Raw genomic sequence first — 20,406 nt, 5'->3', positions numbered from 1 at the left:
CCAAGGAAAAAAAAAAGAGAGCTAGAAAAAAATGACTTTGCAAGGTGTGATTGGTGCTTGCGGTGCGGTGCAGTGTGGCCGCCGCGGCTCATGGCTGGAGTCGTGCAGAGACTCGTCCCCTCATTCGGTCATTTGTTTTTATTATTATTATTATTATATTGAGAGAAACTGCTTAGCAGTGTAGGCGCGATATTCAGACACGCGTTTGTTGCCCGCGGCGCAGGGCTCTGCTTTGCACCTGGGACACGTGGAGGAACGCGTGCACGCCGAGTACACTGTCATCGCGCCCTTTTGTTTCTCACCTTTTCATTTCACTATTTTTTCCGTCTCTCTCTCTCCTCTCGCCCAGTTGGCGTGCCGTGAATGATGAGCAAAGGATTGTTCGCTGAGGAGGCGAGGTGCACCGATATCATGTGCCGCAGCAGACGACACTGTCGGAGGTGAAATGAAAAGCACTGCAATCCAAATTCTTTGTTCGTCTCGCCCCGCATTTTCTTTGGTTTTCACTGCATGCAGGCTTTGGACCTGGCGCAAAGCCGTAAATAGATGTGGCCAGTCACTCAGTTGAAATTTGTTTCAACTATAACAGGAATGTGTGTGATCGCCTTTAAGCTTTTAGCTGCACAAAGTGAATATATCCCCACTAAGACCTCTCCTACCTGGGTATCCCACGGAGCCCACACAGCTGCCCTGGACTTATTATTTTTCTTTATTTTGTCATGCCCTGATGGCAGCAGAAGTCTTAACGGAAGCTGCTTCTCATTGTTTTGGCCGCGCATAGCCCGGCTCAGCCCAGATCAATCACATTATTGCCACACACGCTGGGCCGGGGATTTCAGGTGTAGAGGAGGACAGCTTTTGGGCAGCGGCTCGCACGCCTCTCGTCCCCTCTGAGCCCCTTTGGCAGCGGGAGCGCCAGCTGTCAAAAGGACTTCCCAAACGAGGCGGTGGCAGAAAAGGGGTAAAAGGAAAGGGGGGAGGGGGTAATCTGACGTGTGCTCAGTCACAGGGCAGTTATCATCGCAGCCATCGCCTCTCTCGATCCTAATTCGCTCCCGTTCGCGCGCGTGTGAACCTGCTGCAAATCATGGGGTCACCCTGTTCGGTTCTTTAAAGATTTTTTTTTTGTTTTTCAAAAACAATATTTCTGTTGAGTTGTTTATTAAAGAGTTTTGTTCGATAATTTTTAAATATTTTTTTTAATGCCATGGCGGGTGATCAGCCCAATGAGTGCTGTCGCCGCTTGCCCTCTGTCCGTTACGTGAGGAATAGGAACACCGGCGCCGGTAATGAAACGCTGATGTAGCTTTCGCTGGGTCCGGCGGGTCCGGCGGCGGGTCGTCAAACAGTTGGGTCACTGATTAATACCCTGTAGCTATTGGCTATGGGCGGCCGGGATGGCCCTGCCGGCTGCCTGCCTGCCTGCCTATGGCATATGGCCCCGTGATGATTAACTTATTGGCAGTCGGGATATTATGGGCCGAAAAGCAGGTTCAAGTATGGGGTGCTATACAAAAGTTACCCTTGCCCCTTTATTAATTAGAAGGCTAAGTGCTGTATTGGGAGGACTGACGAAAAACTGTTTGAAAAGTCGGGACGTTACAGTAAACATTCATTTCTGGGAGTTCTGCTAACTTCAAAATTTACTTTAACCAGTGATCCCATCAACGTAGCCCTGCGTGTCTGTTACTATTGGCAAACTCGCGTTGGGAAAGAGCTGATTTTCAAATATATTTTCTCAAGCAAATTCGATTACGAAGTTGATCTAGAGGTCGTCCTGGACTCCTAGTGACCATACACAACACACACACACACAGTGCGGAGGCTCGGCGTATCGGTAATTGAAAGGCGGGACCCCCAAGCGTGCGGCCCCCTGAAGCCCCCCAGGCCGGTCCTGCGGCGGGGGCCACCGGCGGGGCGGGGCGGAGAGCATCGCGCCAACATAATCATCAACACATATTCCCGTTTGTCTTGGGGAAAAGTCGCCTGAGTGATGGCAGAGCAGGCTATGGTGCATATCATGGGCGACCCCCAGGCCGTCATGCTCGCCCGCCCATCACGCCAGACCAGTTAGCGCTTGAGCGATCGCGGAGGATCCTTGTAGAGGTGCGAAATTTCTCGAGTTCCACGAATATTTCTCCCTGCTCGCGGTATAAATCACCCCTGCTGTGAGGAGGAGCAGCAGCAGCAGCAACATTGGATCGATGTCCTATCTTCCCTCCCCCCGCACCCCCCTCAAACGAATCGTGGTAATTCTAATTACAAGACGAAGGGAAGTCCCTGGCTGCCGCTGCGGCTCACACGGCCCGTATAAAGCGATTTGTTTGCCCAGCCATTTCTGACACTCCCCGCCTCGCTGCGCCTTGTCCCCGCGCCGCGCGCGCTGCGAAACACGTTTTTGGTAGCCGCCTCCCCCCCATCCTTGCCTTGCTAACTAGCGGTTAGCTGCGTAGCGTCAGCAGCACAAGCACCTGTTTCAAAGTCGTAGAAAGCACACCCCGCCGATGCACTTTCTTTGGTAATTAATCACAATTAATTCGCGCCCGTCGCGGCCGCTACATGCAGCCCGCAGCGCCGCATCGGGCTGCATCGTTTTTCATGCCCGAAAAGAGCGGCGTGCGTCCGAGCGATAAATGCTGCATGTACAACCCCGGCTACACCCCCGGGTGCATCGCGACGAGGAGTACACAACACACTCATACGCGTGCACACACACTCACAGCGTGTGAGTTGCGCCGGTCTCTTTCTCACGGCCGCGGTCGTCATGTTGGAACATCTTCAAATGGGTCGAGCGTGTATAACTACACCCATCACAGTGCGTCACATTTTATTTTAACATCGTTTAGCGCGCCCTAGTTTAATTTCAACACTTGTACATGTATTTATAGAGATACTTGAATCTATAGTCTTACTCAAAGCTTCAAAACTTGCCCATTCCTGTTCATCAGTTTACAATGCTTTGTCTACCTTCTTTCTCAAGTGCTGTCTGTAAAAAAAAAAAAAAAGTCTCTCTGCTATCTGACGACTCACCAACGACCCCCTACCTACAATCTCGATTAAAAGACCCGTACAAAAAATAAGCGTCCACGTTCTTACACCAAGGAAAAAAAAAAAGAGAGCTAGAAAAAAATGACTTGCAAGGTGTGATTGGTGGTGCGGTGCAGTGTGGCCGCCGCGGCTCATGGCTGGAGTCGTGCAGAGACTCGTCCCCTCATTCCACCTGTGGGGTCGGGCGGTCCGTCTGAGCGGGGAAGACCCGCCGCACCCTGGAGGACCCGGGGGACCCCGAGGGGCGTTGGGAAGTAGGGGAGGAAGAGGGAGAGAGGGAGGGGGGCGTTTTATAGGCTGATTGTTGTTATCCCCCCCCCCTCCTTACCCCTCTCCCTGGGGCGCGTCGCATAGCGCTGCATATCGCCACATTGCGATACGCTTATGAGCGTAAGTATGCTAATGCCGGGCGGGCTGTAACCTCGGTGCGCCCCGCCTTACCCCGCCCCACCTTACCCCGCCCCACCTCACCTCACCCCACCTCACCCCGCCCTCCACACAACGCCACACCACCGCATTGAATGGAGTGGCCCGGCCTGGCGCGGTGCACTACACGCGTGGATATCCGTGAAATGACCAGGTCGGGGCGTCGCCTTCTCCGCCACGCGCTCTCCTCCTCCTCCTCCTCCTCCTGGCATCCTCCTCTTCGGCCTAATGAAAGAAAAAAAATTAGAAGAACGAAGGAAAAAAACGAAAAGAAAATTGAAGACGGGGGAGAAATTAAATTAATAATAAGGAAAGTGAAAGCACTATACTATGGTGCGGCTGAAGGGGAGGCGGGGCTAAATGACCCCCTCGCACCCTCCCCCAGCCTTTCTCGTAATTGAAATTTTGTGAGAAACACCTTGGACCGTTCTGCGACAAAAAAAAAAAAAAATACGTCCCAAGTATCAATTGATACATAAAGAGACAGAAATTTAAAAAAAACAAGAAATGGTGGGGAGACGAGAGATATGGAGTCGTCGTACCTATTAGGGGTTTGAGGGCATGGGAGAGAATGAGATGGATTTGGTGGAAGAGGCACCGGAGACCGGGTGGAGAGGGGGAGGAGAGGAAAAACAGGGGGGGGGGGTACAATTCCCTGATCAGCAGGTGCACCTGTTGTTACGTGAGATGCACCTCGACCCGCTTTTCATTATATCGCACCGGGAAGCACGGCCCGGCACCGCAACCCCTGCGCCAATAATCATGCAAATGTGTGCGCGACGGCCCGGGGGGTACAATAAAATGTCGTGTGGTTTGCTATCCGCGGACATCAGAGGAGGGGGAGGAGGAGGGCGAGGGGGGGAAGGGGCACCTGCGGGACCTATAGGGGTCCCCGCGGTCACGACGTCCCGCCTGACAAGGGAGCAGAGGGGAAGAGAGAGAGAGACAGAAAGAGAGAGATCTCCCAAAGGACCACTACTACTCGCAGCATACTGCTACTCCTACTTGTGCACCCTGGAGGCGGAAGAGCAGAAGGCATCATGAAGCAACAGAAGGAGAATGCTCGGAATTTGTACTGTGAGTGTATGTGTGTGTGTGTCTCTGTGCTGTGCACTCTGCCCGCGCGCCCGCTCCCTCCCTCCCGTATATAATAAATTCATAAAGCATGTCGCCTCATTGCGGTCACCGCCCGCGGCCGTCTCTTTATGACAAACGAATCGTAAAGCGATACCGATATACAGCCTCAATCGCAATGAGTCGTCCTCATGGTAGCCCTGGCCGCGCCATTAGCGCCCGCCTGCCACGGGGACGCGGCCGACAAATATTAAATGGACAAACTGCCCCCGCGTTAAAAATTTCAAAGGGGTACTTAAGCGGCCGCCGTTAACTTGAAATGTTCTAATTCCCGATTTATTTGGGATATGAAGGCTAATAATGTGCATCATGAACTACAAGAAACGAATGTAAGATATTCATTAGTTTTATGTTTGTGTTGCAATATTTATTTCTGAGCTATTTTCTCAAGCGTATTTCTATATGTCCTTGCACCATGCAGAGATTCCGTCGATGTCTAATTTCTGGCCGACCAAACATTATTATGAGTTCAGAAAATTGTCCTGCGTTTACTTTTGTTTGTTGGGAAATTTTATATGTTTTATGTGGCTTTCTCGTATTGCACTAAACATTTCTGCACGCCGTGTTCAAGCAGATGGATTTCACCATGTCGAGTTATCTCTCTCTCTTTGCTCTGCGCAAAAATTCTTTTTGGCGTTCCGCTGTTGGCCCGAATAATCGTTTCCTCGGAACAAGAGCGGTGCATTGGGGCTGTCCGAAATGCTATCCGAGGCAGCAGCATGCGGGGAATGCCCCCCCTCCTCCCTTCTCTGCCCCCCCCCCCTCCCCTTCACCGCACCAGACCAATCACGCATTGTTGCCCTCATTAGAATTATCAGAGCACTTCGCCGGAAGCTTTTGTAGGCCATTGTACGCAAAACAATTGTATCTCCCGGGGCTGGTGCGCGGCGGTGGCGCCCAGGCAGGCGGCAGCAGGCGGCGACCCCCACCTCGTAAATCAATGGACATTCCCAACATTACCCCGACGGTGGCGTGGCGGAGAGAGGCGGGGTGGGGGCGTGGGGGTCTACTGCGGGCAGAGTGCAAACCTTTTTGTCAATTCAGTACGTCCGAGGCCGAGTTCTATGTAGTTTTCCTTCATGGTAGACACGTGTACGCGCTGAGGACATTCATTTCAATTTAGTAAATAGTTTTTCATGCATCACCGAAAAAACGTCGTAGGTTTACCGGAATTTTTTTTTATGGTGTGTCGTAACAACACAATTTGGAACTGAAATTTTACAAAGACCTTCGAATCGAATTGGAATTGATCGACAAGCAAGCATGGGCTGTTGCGAATTTTCACCATAGTTTTAAAATACAAACTGACACAAGAATGTTGTCGATTTAAGAAGATATTTTTCGCAGGTGTAGAAATATTTATCATAATTTTTTGTTTGTTATTCCCTCGCGGCTCCTTTTAGTGGAGTGGCGCGATGATGTTGCCCGGTGGTGCCGGTGAGCTCCGCGTCAGCTCCGTGATGAAGGCGGCGAGATACGCGTGTCGTCGGCTTATCGTTTCACCAGGCCGCTGAAAGTTATTATTTATCTCCTCGTCACTACTCTACTCCGAAGGAGAGGGAAGGAGAGAGAGAGAGAGAGAGAGAGAGAGAGAGAGAGAGAGACGCGGTGGGCGGAAGTGCAAGTGCAGCGTCGGGCGTGACTCTAGTGACCGTGGCGATCGCGGGCCGGTCCGTCGCTGCCGCTGCTGCCACCACCACCACCAACCATTACCACCACAACGACGATGTAATAAAATGTCCATTTTTGTGGTGGCGCGCACGACGCTGTGGAGCTGAGTGGCGTCGTCGGGCTGCCTCGCTGCGGCTGCTGAGGTGCCGAGGTAGGCCACCCGCCGCGTGAACGTGTGCGACGAGTCTGCCTACGCCTGCTCTCCGCAGGCGCTTTCCCATACAAATTGATTTCTTTACTTTCCGGCAGTTTTCGTTCTTCACCCTCACATGGAGACCTGTTTGCGTTCGTTGCTAGCAGATCTGTATTCGATTTGCGGTTAGAGTAAATGAAAGATCGCACTGTAGGGCGAGAGGGCGAGTGCTGAGGTGACGTAGTCTCGTGTCCCGTGCGTCCTTGAGGGAAAGAGAGAGACTGACACTCTCCGAGTCATGGCAGCGAGCTCATATAGCCCACAACACATACCGTTTGGCAGGCGTGACAGGTCAAGTCACGAAACCGTTCAAACTCCTGTAACGTTAACGTCTCGCGGGTAAGTTAGGAAGGAGCCGGCCCGCCTCTAATAGCGAAACACAAACGCAACTGTTTAATAGGGCTACTCGCCCGTGTTTCGCGTCTCTCGTTTTCTTTTCTTCATTTTCTTTTCTTTTTTTGCCTCATAGAGGTTAACGTTTTATTTCTTTGCTCGCCGATAATCAGTGCCAAAGCGCTGCGTTTCTCTAGTAAGTAACAGCGGGAGCGGCCGTTAAAATGAATACTCATTTGGTGGGATTATGAAATAAAACTCCTAATAGTGTAGCCCGCGGGGCGTGGCGGGGCGCGGCGCTGACTGTTGCGGCACACGTCGGGCGACCTCAACGCTGGGCAGAACGACAGTGCCGCGCGCTTGTCGTCCGAGTTCGAACGACTGGTGACAGCAGAAGTGGCGTAGGGAGGGCTCTCTCTGCTCCCCTCCCCGCTCTCTCTCTCGCACGCCCCTGGCCAGTGTGGGAAACTTGGCGCGCGAACCAGCGCCTAAGCAAAATAAGCATCGGATAGGAGCGAATATCGCGAGTCCTGTAGCGGCACACCGAGTTGATCTGTTTGGCACAGAAAACAATTTTTTTAAATAATCGTTATGAAGAATCGTCTGACGAGCGGGTATCTTTGAAATATTGAGCAACATGGCGTTGGCCGGTCGGTGAGCATCTTCTGCACATATGTCCTGCGAACGAAGAAAAACGAATGGGCCGCTTCATGTTTTTATTCGCTGGTATTTTTTTTCTCCTCGTAGGTTTTAGGCTAGTTTCGATAAGCCCCGCTGTTTCACTATCTCCCTCGCGCGCCGACTCTTTTAACCTCGTGAGTTTCGCGTTTGGGGAGCCGGGCCTCGCAGCTCGTTCTCACGCCGATATCCGTGCTGCTGCTGCAGCCGCGTCAAAAATTTCTCCTCTGACAAATGTGACTTCAACCCTCCCCCCCCCCTCTCTCTCTCTCTGACTTTGCGCCGATCCCCGTCCGTGCCTCACCCGATATCTGACGTCTGCAGCTCATCTTCCAGATCCTCCGGGTGACTAAACGCCCCCCTCCCCCCCCCCTCTCTCTCTCTCTTCCACTGGGCCGGAGCCGGGTCGGAGCGTCCCGTCGGGCTGGTGCTTCCCTGGCTTGGCGCTACACAACCCCACTTAGCTGTTTCCGGGGCCGATCGTTTCCGGACGGACCCGGACCCGCCCCGGGGAGGGGAGGGGAGGGGGGGGGGATGCCACACGCGCCGAGCGCGATGCGTTAATTAACATCTTCACGGTCACTGACACAATCTCTCCCTCATCGGTTTTTTTCCCCCCCGACTCGGCCGTTGTTTATTATTTATTTCTATCGGGCGGGAGGATCCGTTCGGCGCGACTCCGCGCGTCTTGCGGTGCTTTCGCTCGGCCTGCGGGACACACAAACCAAAGTGGTTCGCAGTCCACGAGATTCTTTTGCTGATCTGCGAAAGAAAAACCCTAAACGCACAATTTTTACCTCGAGCCATTCAAGTTAGAAACACCATGATATGACTAACTGTAGTTCATTTTGAGACATTGTTCTGGGCGTAAATTAGTTGCAGGAAATATCTTTTAATTTCAGCAATACAAGAACCTAGGGGACAAAAACATTAAAATTACAACACAAATCAATTTGTCTTGAAGAGGGTGAAACATTAGCAGTCTGCCCAGCGAGATGAATGTCCAGATTTCGAGGCGTCGCGTCGACAGTTGACGACTCTTTCTTCTTTGTGAGACAAGAGGATTTATTTCGACGCGATTCTCAGCTCTGATAATTTGACGTCCTGCTGCCCGACTCTGCAGAGGGGAGAGGAGGAAAGAGGGGGAGGGGGGCACTTGGACCTGCGTGGGGCGTGGCGGGGCGCGGAGGCGGCCTTGGACGACTCTACTTAAGGCCCCAACGGGTGCACCAGCCTTGGCTAACCTTGGCCCTGACTTCCAGGGCATTGGAGCGGGCGGCGGCGGCGGCATGCTGGTGGGGGTCGGGGCTCGGCTGCCGGCGTGGCGTAGCGCGGCGCAGCGTAGCGCTCCGGTGTCAACAGTCGGATCCCGGGCCCTCCATCCATGTATCCACCCTCCATCTAGTGTACAAGTGAATGACGTTTAAACATTTTTCAGAAGTATGCCAATAGTCTATTGTCGGTGGTTCAACGTCATCCATCCATCCAGCAACCTAGATATTCAACCATCCCTCCATCCATCCAGCAACCTAGCTATCCAACCATCCCTCCATCTGTCGATCCACTGGAAGTGTTTGACGTTTAAACATGTTTAACAAGCCTACCAATGCCAAATGCCACTTTATTTCAGTGGTTCAATCCTGACTTGTCCTTTCCCCTTGTTTCGTATTGTAAACAGGGCTTTCTATCCAACGGAACAGCAACATTGGGCAACTATTAACGATGTCATTGATGTCTGTTTCAGGCCCCCACCCTGGCCGCATGCGGTGCCCGCCTCCCCCTCCCCCGGGGGGACAGCGCTAACAAGGTAAATGCCGTTCGACATCCTCTTCTGCAGCCGTCTCTCTCAGCACCGGCCGGAGAGAGGGAGGAATAAGGAAAGGAAAAAAAAAGGTTTTCTCCGGCAGTTATGACCCTTATCTGCGCGCGTGCGGAGCCATAACTTTGCTGCCTGTGCAATTTTTCTTTGCCGCGGTGGAAAACGCAGAGTATGACATTCATAAACGCCGTCGATGATACGACGTTTCTGCAATTTATCGCCACGGCGCGTGGAGGGAGGTTTTTCCGCGATGCGGGCAGCAAGCGGCCGGGGCAGCAAGCTGCTGCAGCTCACACAGACTCACTCACACTCGCAAAGAAAGGAATGTTGCGAATGATAATGTGTGTGAGTAAACGGTCGGGAGACACCCCTAAGATGAATATTCCTGGACCAGTTTCTGGACTGCTGCTGCCGCCGCCGCCACCACCGCCGCAGCAATCTATCCGCGATCGTCGTCATCGCCTCCTCTCCGTCGCACCCGTTAACGCGAGCCGATCTTGCGTTTCCCTCTAAAGATAGTTAAGCTCCCTCCCGGGCGTGTTGTGTGTGTTCCGTTAAGACGGCCGGTTGCCTGGCTTGTTATACACGCCTATGGCAGGTGTCAGGGTGCATACGGATGGATTTATCTGTGTTTACGTAAACAGTACGACGGGAGTAGGGGGGAAAGTTATGGGTCAGTGGTGGTCGAGTTGGGGCTGCGCCACGTGCTGGGGGCCGCGCTCTGACGTAGGCCCCGCCCGACACATGTCACGTGAGTTTCAGTGGGGGCGCTGTTTGTTTTCCACGACCCAGTAGTGAACGCCTCCGTCAAGTTGCCATTTTCTTGTGCAGAGATGGGCAATATTTTTGCCTTACTCCCCTCCCCGAGCAGCCCCCTTTTTGCTCAAACTTCCTGAACCTACGACAAATAATGATATTGTAGCAGGACGTGACGTACTCCACCAACAAACGTTACAATCGTGTGTAAAGACACCGCTGACGGAGTTCGCAGTTCACTGAAAGAAACGTAAAAGCTCTCTCACTCGCTTGACTTTCTGCCTTTTAGTGAGGCCGTGTTAAGGAGATACCCATAATGATATTTTTTTTCAACTTTTTCGAAAGAGCCTCGGGGGGCATTAGTGGGCACGTTTGTCTTTATGGGCCGGCCAGCAGCTTGGCCTGTGGCCCCGCCGCCCCCCGCTGCCCCGCGGCCAGAAGAAGGACTTTTGGGGCCTGGCCCGGGCCAATAAGCTCTCGCACGACCGCGGCCAGGCATTTTTACAACTTCGATTTTGTTGTTGTGATTACTAGTATTTATTCTCTCTCGCGTGGTTATCTTTAGTGTTGGCGCCCTTTATTTGGAGAGGGTTTAATCAAAACCTCCGCGCGCGGCGCAAAGAGCCGCGCGAGCTCGCCTCTATTTGGGTTAATGACGGCCTCGGCTGGTGCGAAATTGTACCGCAAGGGCATAAATATTAAAGCATCATTCTGAGGCACGGCACGTTTCCGAGTTTGTCTTACGCGTCGCCCCGCGGGCCGACCAGCCGGCCGGTCGGCGGCCGTTCCGCAGCGAGCAGGCGCCGCGGCGGCGAGCGAGCAGGCGATCTACGCGGCGCGGAGGTCGGTTTCGCACGCGGATTTCGGAAAATAAACGGAAAGTGGCCGCTCCGGCTCTGCTGGGGCTGATCCCCATAACCTCGCGGCGGCGGCGAGTCGCGGGGTTCGAACGCGCGGCGCTTCTAAGCCGATATATCGATGGCTGTACGGTATAGGCCTACGTCTTTGTGGTAACATTGAATTCATCAGCAAACTTGAATTCTGCCGCTTTCCTTGTCGCGACTTTAAATCTGACAGTTTCTTCTAAAGCACGAGTTAAAATGTGTTAATAAACTCAGACCTCTGTGCCCGAGTCTATTCAACATTATTTTTTGAGGGACGATGGGTATCTATTTTATAGATAATCTCACGAAACCGTGAAACTTTCGCAAAACTGACGTTATTTGTGTTGTTTAGCTTTTCTAGCCTATGTGCTCCCCCAACCAGCGCCGGCCGTGTCCCTATGGCGGCGGGTGCTCGGCATAAGCCGTGAGAACGAGCGCTCCTGCGGGTCCCCGCCACCCGTTCCCGGGCTCGACCGCCCCGAGGGTCGTAACCCCGCGGCATCGAGGCGACGCGCGTAGCTAAAAAGCGTTTTTGCAACAAAGTTCGTAAATTGTCAAGGAAAAACGTTTTCTGAGCCGCGTGCACTGGAGCCCCGCGCGCGAGCGGCACCCTGCTCACGTCGCGCCGCCCGGGCCGGTAGTGGTCCGGGAGGTGTTAATGCCTCGGCAGCGTCCGAGATGGACAAGAAGTGCACTTGACCGGTCCCGCCGCGTCCCGCCACGTCGTCGCGGCACAGGTGGGGTCGGGGAAAGGGGGAGGGGGGAGGAGATAAGCGAACTGGACAAGGCAACCCGCCACACCACCCCACGTCCCGGCCGGGGCCCGGCGGCGCCCGCCTGCCTTTGGCTTGTTATTGGCGCCGGGCGCTGACGAAGAATCGCGGGGTGGGGCGGGATGAGCGACGAGCCGGCCGGCATCTCGGAATGCGTCAGCCAAGTATTTTTATAGGGGGGATCTTTTTTTCTCTCTCCTCCTTCTCACCTCCATTTCTATTATCCGCCTAAAACGTTATTTTCGCAATAATGGCTTACACTTTTCAAAATGTATTTCCAATCTGTTAGAAAATTTCTTAGCGTTGGATGTTTACCTCAGGTATGACTCTGGGGTTCACCACTTTAGGAATGGGTGTACTTTTACTTGTAATCGAATCTGACTAGGTCGCTGGAAAATGACTGGGCATGACACACGACAAGAAATATTGATGGAGTTTGACGAAAATTGTGCATCCAGAAAAATTGTTTCTTGATTCAAGTAAATTTTTCTTGTTTCAAGTGATGCTGACACAAGATCAATTTTACTCTTGAATCAAGCTGATATTTTCTTTCGAATAAGACAAAAATCTTATTCCAAAGGCAATATTGCCTTGTTTTAATGGTGAATTTCATCTTGTGTCAGCATCACTTGAAACAGGAAAGATTTACTTGAATCAAGAAACAGTTTTTGTGGGTGTGACAAGTCTCTGGAGGTGATTTTGTCCCTGAATTGCATGACTGACAATTGGGACTGAAAAATGAATTGTCGATGTAGCCCTTCATCGTTACTGGTCAAAGTAATGCACCGCTCGAGCAAAACCGATGCGACAAATAGTCCGTATGGAAATTCTTTATTTTATTTTTTCGGCTCGTAATGCGCCTTATGTGTCGTGGTAAAAGAATCCCCACCAGGATGCTAAATACCCAGAAGAAAAGTGGTTTTCTGTATCGTTTAAGTTTTATTCGGGTGAACGCGTGCGGCTTGGTGTCTCCATCACGGAGCGTCCCCAGCGCGACACACATCTGGACCCCCCGCCTGACTTGTACCAGAATGCAGCGGCTGCGGTGGTGGTCGCCGTGTCGCGGGGTGTTGGTTTTTTGTTATCGCGCCTCGCGACGCCTTGCCTTGCCTGAGTTAGTATTCAGGACAGAAGCGGCACTATTCAGGACTTATCGATACGAAACCAATCACTGGCCGCCAACAGCTTTCGCAGATTATCCATCGACACCTGCCTAGGCTGCCCGCTGAGGAGGTTGTGGGCCCGGCCGCGGAGAGGATGAGCAGTGGACCCGAAGAGGTTGTTTCTCTCAACCTTTTTTGGGAAACTGCCGCTTTGCCACTAATGTATGCAATAGAAAAGCTTAACAATCGTTTACAAAAGTGCGACTGCGACAGCATTTTTTAAAAGTAAAATTAATAATACAAACAAATATGATTTGTACTAGACTCTCATTGTTGGGCTCTGTCGTGTAATGATCAGTTACACATGTTATCACGCTCTCGAACCGGAAACGATACAAATCTTAGCCCCGGCTGCGGCACAAATGTTGTTCATTCAAAAGCAATAAGCCGGTGGCACTCTCTGTAATCCATAACGTCATTGGGACGTTCGCAAGAACGAGAGTACATCAAATGACGAGTTTGCAATGTTCCAACAGTTGATGACGATGATGTTTCGTCCCAGTCACGTTTGGATCATCGTGATCCTCCTAAACGGCGTGATACTTGAGTGACCTCAGAACAGCCTGCCGCATCTCACTCCGCCCCACCCCGCCACGCCCCAAGTCCACACGGCGCTCTCTGCCCCTGACATTCGCCTGTTCTGCAGTCACGGTGGTGCTTCGTGGGAATCTCTGGGGAGAGGAGAAGGAGGAGGCGTTCCCAAAGAAGTATGACGACGGCCGGGGAGAGGAGGGGGCTATAGAGGTGTGGTTCCTGCCATTCGACACCTGGTGGGGTAGGCAACCGGCCCGTCCTATCTCTCTTGAAGCAGCATTACAGTGGCGTAGCAGTGATGTGTGTATGGTAGTGTAGCAGCAACTCAATGCTCCCATAGGGCGGCAGTGCGCGCATGCGTATGTATGTATGTGTGTGTGCGTGTGCTTAAATGGTGAGCGTAAATGGGGCTCTACTCAGAGGCGCGGGGGTACGAGGCAGCTTCCGTCTTCTAGTCATACGACCCTCTCTGTGTCTGTCTACACGTGTGTGTGTGCGCGCGTGTGTGTGTGTGTGTGTGTGTGTATTCGTTCGTGCGGGTGCACTGTGTGTAATTAGCCTGTTGCAACACACATCCACACACACAAGCATACAGAGGAGAGCTCTCAGCTGTTAACTGAGGCAGACTGATGAGTTGATCACTAGATGGAACCCTTTCTATGCCCACGGTACGCATTCATCTCTTCAGTTCCCTCTCCTTCCCGTCTCTAAAAAGAGAGCGCCTTTTTAAATCCTACTGGGCAAGTAAGTGACATTTGAACTCCAATACCGCTGACCACTTTTGCTCTCTAGTAGTCCAGAGCGCGCTCTGCTCCCCTCCCTAGGTAGAGTGGCCCCTGCGCACTTTCCATTTCGCTTTTTTTAAAGCGCTCTCTAACAGGCGCGTAATACGGAAGCGGCCATAGAGTGCACCCACTTAGGCGCACCACTTTGCATTGTGTCCGGCCAGCGCGACTGTCATTGGCCCCTTCTGGGAGCTGCCAACCTCTGCGCGAATGTGATTGGGCGAGCGCATTGTGTTTGTATGTTGGCAGCTCTTCCCGCGCAAACGATGACGGCTTGACGGCTCTCCTTGCCGTTGTGTTGCAGTAGTATTGTTTACTGTTACCAACCACCACTCCCCCCAAAAAATACCAACACGAAAAGAAAAGTGAGTTGGAATACAAGAGGCGGGAAGGGGGAAATTATTTACCCACGTTTGTAATCAGTTGCCCCTTCCCCTACGCCCCTCTCCTTGTACGATTCCCTCCCCCCCCCCCCCCCCCCTCCCCCCCTCCCCCCCTCTCTCTCTCTCTCTCTCTCTCTCTCTCTCTCTCTCTCTCTCTCTCTCAACGGGATGAGTTGCTGTTGGACCACCCGCCGTTTTGTGGACATGGGAGCTGCTGCTGTAGTTGTGGGGGACAGACGCACCAGTCCGCGCCCTGGATTAGCCCCTCATTACGTCCGAACCGAAGGGGTGAGAGAGAGTGTGAGAGAGAGAGAGGTGCCTTAATGAGCTCGTGTAGGTTCAGGCCCCCAACACGTGTTTGGAATGCAAGGACAGGAGTGCACAACTGCACAACCACCAGGTCTGCAGTCGTGGCGTGGTGGCGTGGCCCGGCGGGGTGGGGCGCGCTGTGCCAGCGCTGTCTACCTGGCCCTGGAAAGTTAATTGCAATCAGAATTTGGAGTGTTCATTCCGACACGGAAAGTTGTTGTACTCAGTTATCCGAGGAGTACTTTGTATCGGCGTTGGAAATACTGGGGCCCTCGGGCCCGTACCGCCGAGTTCTGCCTGTCATTGCAATAACGTTCGACGCTGGGTTTATGTCCCGTCGTGTGTCTTGACACCGCGCCACGCCACGCCAGCTGCCACTGCAAACAGGCGAAAAGAAAAGTATAATCTTGGAGTTAGATCCAAATCTCTTTTTTGCAAAACGAGTCGACGTTTATCCTCGACGACATTGCACACTCTGCGCGATATTTTTTTCACATGCTGCGCGGCAGAGGTAATGTTGATGGCGTTAGTGGAAGCCATCGCAGTGCTGTTTGTTACAGCGCTAATTAGCCAAGAGCCAAACTTGGTGAGGGGAAAAGGCTGAGGCGAGCGCGCGGGCTGCGCTGGCTGCGCCTTCAGCCCTTAACTACCGCTACTTTGAATGGCCCGACGCGGCGGGCCTGGCGACAGGCAGGACCCCCTTGGGGCGCCCGGGAGCAGGACCCCCAGCGGGGCGCACAGATAGGATCGTCTCACTTGGCGTTAATCTTCGGTCACTAACGTTTTGCCCGCGCCGCGGAGTGCAGTGCAGCCGCCGCCACGACCACTAGAAGCGGCAGTAACCTCAGCAGAAGCGCTCAGTGTTCTTTTTTTCTCTTTTCCGTATTTGCTCGGCCGACGTAATTTTTTCAAATTGGCATTTTCCGCTGTGCAAATTTTGTTGGACGCGAAAGGGCTCTTTCTTCCTCTTTCCCTTTATCTGCTGCTCGCTTTTACTTATGTCAACGCAATCTGAGTAGAACTCTTTGTATTGCTTTAAAATGCAGAGATAATTTGAAAGGCATTTCATGGAGAAAATGTGAGTAACATGCTATAGTGGTGTCTAATGCACGGCAAGTCAATCAGCGTTGTGTGGCATGGCGGGGCCCGGCGCCGTGCGGCGGACAAGCAGCGATAAAGGCTTGTTAGCAGACAGGTTATTGTGCCTCACTTCATAAACAGCTGCAACGCATCCAGAGCGGAACGCAACGTAGGGCGTCCCCCTTCCTCTAGGGGCCCACAAGCATCCAAGTATGCGTATGTTCTTTTCCCAAGCCGACATATACATCCCTCGTCTGTCACAACTCGGGGCACCGGACGGAGGTCACGATACAACCCTCATGAAAAAGAAGTGCCTTTCATGAGCATGGTATCGGGGGAAAATTGTAAAGGATGCGGAAAAGAGATGAGTGAAATTTCTTCTGCTGCTACCTGTGTCGGGATGTGTGCGTGTTGTCGATTAGAAATCTGAGAGAACCTCCGTTTTATGTGCTATACCTTGCAATTTTGCTCCGTCCCCGTTTTTTGGCTCGCCAAGACGACTTGGTTTACTACTCCACACGCGTGTCATTTCCTGCTGAATGTGGTCTGTAGTCTACGCGCAGCGGTGAGATATGCTCCGATTCAAGGACACTTTTCTAATCTAGCCGCGGCTGGTGCGGTGTACGGGCGCGCCGCGCTCGTGGGGTCAAGTCGTGCAAGTCGCGACTGCGCGTTCACAAAAAAAGTCTCTGCAATCGCAACCGATCGCCTTTGGTTCATTGCCAGGGCAGCAGCGGGCAGTCGGCCGGAGCGGTGTTGGTATTGTCCGCGCGTGCAAGCAATTGCTTTTCATTTCCATTTTACGTAGCAAATAAGCCAGTGAAAACTACCCACACTTGAAAATAAAGATACGTGAAATTCGTAATACATTTTATTTGAAGGTCTCAAAAAAATACTGAGCAAAACTTCAAATTTCTAAATGGGCAGTGTAGCAGGACATGCCCGTGAGCTCGGTCAAGGACACTCCGTGGTGGGGGTTATCGTGGCGGCGGGGTGGCGGAGGTGCGGTCGTGCCGTCCTTGGTCCTTGCGGGCGCCACGCTCCGCCCCGCCACGCCCCGCCACGCCCCGCCACGCCCTGCCACGCCCCCGGCTGACTAATGACCCCACCGCCCTCTTCATTACCGCTTTAATTGATTGTATACCCGCATCAGGAAGGCGGTATGGCGGCTGACGGAAGGTGGAGGGCGGGCGGGGGGTCGCTTGTCTCCATATCGCGCGGGCTGATTCAAATGTGTCGCGCGCTCTCTGCTTGTCGCGGAAGAGGAACGCTCACCGGACTGAATCACTTTGTGCGCAAAGCGTCGACGTGGCGAGGCGTTACATGGAGAGAAGGCGGGAGATGTTTCGTTTCTGAAGAGAGAGAGAGAGAGAGAGAGAGAGAGAGAGAGAGAGAGAGAGAGAAGGTGAAATGAAAGACGTGCAAAAACCTTGCAAAATCCATCGAGCCACGCCGCGGCCGGCGTATGGTTGTTGAACTTTTGCTGAAAGGGATTAAGGTTCGTGTCCCGGCAGCGCGCGGCCTTTATTTTCCCAGCCGTGCGTTGCCGATGATGGGGTCCCCGGATATTTATATGTAGGAAATGGCACACACACACTCACTCTTGCGGCGAGTTGTGGGGTCCTCGATGGGTGCATATGCGGGGCGGGGAGGGGAAGCCTTCTCGCAGGGTTATAAACCCTTCGCAGAGAATAGGTCGGTACACAGCGGGCGTTCTTTCTGTCCACAACATTTGAGACGGCTGGCTCGGCTGGTCTGCTGCACGGGCCCCCGCCAGCGCCGCCAGCAGCGCCAGCACCGCGCGGGCACTAAGCTGATCGATGTTGGGACGCGAGGCACCCGCCGATCTGCGGTGGTTTATTAATTTCCAGATAGAAAATTCATCGGCGCCTACACACAAAAAAATAAAAATAAGAATTTCTCCCTGAAATGGCTAAGATTTTATCCATAAAAATGTAAGCATTTTATTTGTTTCTGCAAAATTCACGAGCAATCTTGTTGTCTTGCAAAAACCTGCTGTTGTGGTTTTTTTTGTGCCTGCGCTGACGCATATAGAGCATAAAACCCCCTGCGCGTCGTCATGCAGTGCATCTGGCAGTGTGTGGCGCAGTTTCCCGGAGACAAACAACAACAACGCGCATGACCGCGGGACTATCGGGCCGACTCGTCTCCATTATTTACTGCACCGGGGGCCCCCTTTACGTCCCGCCGGACGAATCAGCTGTTTGTTCGCTGCAGCTGCGGCGGCTGCGGCAGCTGCCATGCCAGCAGTGGCGGCCCGATCTTTTCCTTCCGCAGGCGGTGCCGCCGCTGCTGCCGTCGCGCCGCGACGCACAATTTATTGTCTGAGCCTGCGTATAACTCTATCAGCTCATGACCCTTGCAGTGCGGTACGGGGTTGTCGCGCGCGCGCGCGTGTGTGCGTGTGCGGGGAAGAGAGAGATAGAGTCCGTCTGTCTGCCCGTGTGTCTGTGCGTGCGTTCATTCAAAAGTCCTGTTCCTCCTATGCCATCCCTGCCCTGCCTGCTAGTAGTAAAGGATGCCCCTGGTTGCGGGTTGCGGGCTTGCCTACCTCCCAGGCGCACGCGTCAAATAACCGATGAGTCAGCATGTCCCGCCGCGGGGCGTGGAATGGGGAGAGGGGAAGGGGGACTACACACAGAGTGTTTTTGGGAGTGTAGCGGTGTCATATTTCATTGCGGTGAGTAGAGTGTTCTTTATGACTGTGTAGACTAGTGCTTTTGCGCATTTCTCTTTCGTGGCGTATAGGGTAAATGATCAACAAGGAAATAAAATTTCATTTCACTTTTAATATCATTGACTACATCGTTTTCGTAAAAGTACAATGTTTCATACAAAACGCATCGCTCTTCAGAGCTACTCCTCTTCGTTATTTCACGGAGAAAGAAATGAATTGCATCGGAAAGGTTGGTTTTCTTCTCCCGCAGCATGTTGCCTGCTACAGTCTGGATGGTCCTCGTGTAGATGGCGTCGTTATGTTCTTTGCCTCTTCCGAATCGGATCAATTCAGAGCACAGTAGGAAGCGCAGTTTCCCCAACATCACCCACTTGCCGGTGTCCATTCTCACTTCCTTCTTGTTCCTCATATCCGTAAGATAAAGATGCCACGGTGAATTGGCGTGGGTTTTCCGGGGTAGTAATTTAGTCGTAGAATCCAGAGATTTTTCTTCTGGTTGATCCCCCTTGGCGAGAACGGTGATTGCCCAGTCAATGCATCTGATGAGCTCGAACGCAGCGTTGTAGAAGCACCGCACACTGTGATCGCCAGTAGTAATGTCGAGGAACGGTAGGAAATCTTCCCTCGGTTCTATCCCCAGAACAGCCAGGCAGTCTTGGGCGATGGGGTAAGGCCTCTGGTGGATGCCCACGCCGTTCTCGGAGCCCACTACGTGATCCATCGCGTGTCGCGGTCTGGTGTCAACTGGTTTCGAACTCTCCGGGTGCGCACGATTTTATATTGTGCCACTGGGTGGGGAGAGGAGGGGGGTAGGGTTAAACAAAAACCCGCATTGTGTACTTGATTTCTTGACGACACAAACCACACTGTTTAAGGGATTGCACACACTTATGGCAAAACAAGTGGCGACATGGCAAAGTGACAACATTTGCGTCTTCTACTAAACATATTTTACAGATTCCCTTGTCACACTGGCTGTAGTCCTGCACCTCCCTGACTTCTTCGTTGCGCGGCGAATGAGACAAGATGACGCTCTGCCACTCTTGCGGCACACTACAGTCCTCACACAAGCGGACGTCATCGATGAATTTCCTTCCCCTCACACTGAGAAGGTGGAGGCAGTACGGGTTGTGTTTTGCGTGTTCTACTGATGGTATATCTCCCTCGTCCCAGTCAGACAGTCCCAGGCCACAGAAGAAACACACGACTTTGTCCGCAATTCCGATAGAGAAAAAACCATCTTGCGCGAGTGTGTCAGCGGCGACAATATTCTCATACTTCCAGTCTTTGAAAGTATTTTTTCTCCTTTCGAAATCCGCAAACAAGAAGATGTTTCCAGTTCTTTTCGGCACAATCTCAAGAAAGGTTAGGAACGGGTTGAACGGTTGCGGCTCGGGCATCTGGTCTACGACATCGACAGACGACGAGACAGAGGGGGTCGTCATCGCGACGTCTGGCTTTCCGCGTCGTTTTACGTGTGAGAAGAGAATAACTGACGTGTCTGATGTTCGCTTGATTTTATATCAAAGGAGGGAGGGAGGGATGAGAAATAAAAACAAACAAGAATTAAATCAGGAGTGGTTTTATTGTTTTTTATTTTCTTCTGTTTGAACAAATCTGCTTGTTTCCATTTATAATAAAATCCTCACAAAAAGTATGGTCGTGCGTGTATCGATCAACAATATATTTGACGATAGCATCATTTTTTTCTGAATTGTGGTCGAAGTACATATTCACAA

At 52.4% G+C, this 20,406-nt stretch overlaps 1 protein-coding gene across 7 annotated transcripts in view; it reads left to right on the top strand.

Annotated features, from left to right (window-relative positions):
- LOC113208659 (uncharacterized) overlaps window positions 1–20,406 on the top strand; it is a 199,034-nt gene that overhangs the window by 104,568 nt on the left and 74,060 nt on the right. For all 7 annotated transcript variants that reach the window (XR_008010907.1, XR_008010906.1, XM_052265337.1 and 4 more), the window contains one exon: window positions 9,228–9,290. The gene's annotated coding sequence lies outside the window, so the exon portion shown is untranslated. The remainder of the gene's footprint in view (window positions 1–9,227; window positions 9,291–20,406) is intronic.

The sequence above is a fragment of the Frankliniella occidentalis genome, unplaced genomic scaffold (genome assembly GCF_000697945.3).
Source record: "Frankliniella occidentalis isolate FOCC.00 unplaced genomic scaffold, Focc_3.1 Scaffold26, whole genome shotgun sequence".
Taxonomy (NCBI): Eukaryota; Metazoa; Arthropoda; class Insecta; order Thysanoptera; family Thripidae; genus Frankliniella; species Frankliniella occidentalis.
This window is presented reverse-complemented; position numbering and strand designations above follow the sequence as displayed.